The sequence below is a fragment of the Plectrocnemia conspersa genome, unplaced genomic scaffold, assembly GCF_051122295.1.
Source record: "Plectrocnemia conspersa isolate PC_06_02 unplaced genomic scaffold, ASM5112229v1 ptg000002l, whole genome shotgun sequence".
Lineage (NCBI taxonomy): Eukaryota > Metazoa > Arthropoda > Insecta > Trichoptera > Polycentropodidae > Plectrocnemia > Plectrocnemia conspersa.
The window spans coordinates 26,130,817-26,132,173 of NW_028277166.1; the positions used below are offsets into that span (position 1 = coordinate 26,130,817).

Genomic DNA, 1,357 nt, shown 5'->3' on the forward strand with positions numbered 1-1,357 from the left:
AGGATCAGCCAGAAGTGACCTTACATTTGCTTCGTTCTGATTTTTAAAAATCTATTTTTAAATTTAAACGTTGAATAATATAAATTAGAAGATATCTCACGTGCGCGTACGAGAAATATGCGGTTGATCCTAGTGCATTTTTTATTGCTACCGCGTTAATGCGTAAATTTGCGCACTACATTAGGATTTTCAATAATAAAACTCAGCTAAATATTTTCAGAAGAAAACATTTTATATTATTCAGAGTTAAATGTGAAACTTAGATGTTTCATGATAAAACAAAATATTGTATTGAACTAAAAATATTTTAAGTCCGTAATAAAATAAAAATTATTTTTAAGGTTGAAAAAAATATTTTGAATAAAATTTTAAATTTGTTTTTTTTGTGTTTTACAATTTAATTTAAAATTGATTTTTGAATTGAAAATTTGGTTGACAATGTTTTTTCAAGCAAAATTTTTAAAATTTTCTAAAAAATATAACTTTAAATTTCCAACGTTCGCCAAAATTATATATTTTTTTTATAAATATATTTTTTTTTTAACTTAATGATTTTTTTACATATTTTAATAAGAGTTTTACAGTTTGAATCGATAAAATTTATTGCGTAGTTCGTTCTCAAGCGCGCCAAAACCGGGACTTTCCCTTAATATCAAATTTGCTTATATATGGCAACTCTTCTGTCATCTGTCAAGCGCACGCCGCGAATTATGGTGCAATTAAATAAACAGCGAAATATATTACCTATAATCACAGCATTTTTCTTCCAAAGTGTTAATTAAAGATATTCAAAATGCTGTAGTACTTGAAATTATAGACAATATTATGAGTGTGCCAGTAAGTGTTCGGTTATATAAATAATATATCACGGATATTCTAACAAAATTACCATTGACTTTCTAGGAACAAATATTAAAAGACAAACAGCAGTGATTTGGCAATTAAAGATATATAATACATGCCAAAGTTAATTACAATGGTAGTAATAATGAAAAATCTCATATTAGTGTAAACAAAAAGTTACATTTTAGCCACTATATAGTATCGTTTATAGTTAATTTTCAGAAGCAATGAAAGATCTAATAACATTTACGTATGGCAAACAATTCAATTATGACGTACAACTTATCAGTTCAAGAAGTGATGCCAATCTACGGTAACGTCCGTTAATTTTGTTCTTCTATTGTCGCTTAAATTTTATTTATGGATTATATTAGTAGTAATAACGTGTTCAATGTTTAACTATTGATAAAGGTTTTACTGTTAATTATTTTTCAGAAGCAATGATAGAACAATTTGATGATCTATATGGCGATAACGTAGAATTGATATATGTATATAAACAAAAAGTCTATCA

General features: G+C 26.0%; 1 long non-coding RNA gene across 1 annotated transcript; it reads left to right on the forward strand.

Moving 5' to 3' along the window:
• Nucleotides 1-702: 702 nt before the first annotated feature.
• LOC148238211 (uncharacterized) lies at nucleotides 703-1,156 on the forward strand. The gene is made up of 3 exons (XR_015812394.1): nucleotides 703-837; nucleotides 904-979; nucleotides 1,055-1,156. It is a non-coding gene; the product is annotated as an uncharacterized LOC148238211 (long non-coding RNA).
• The last annotated feature ends 201 nt before the right edge of the window (nucleotides 1,157-1,357 follow it).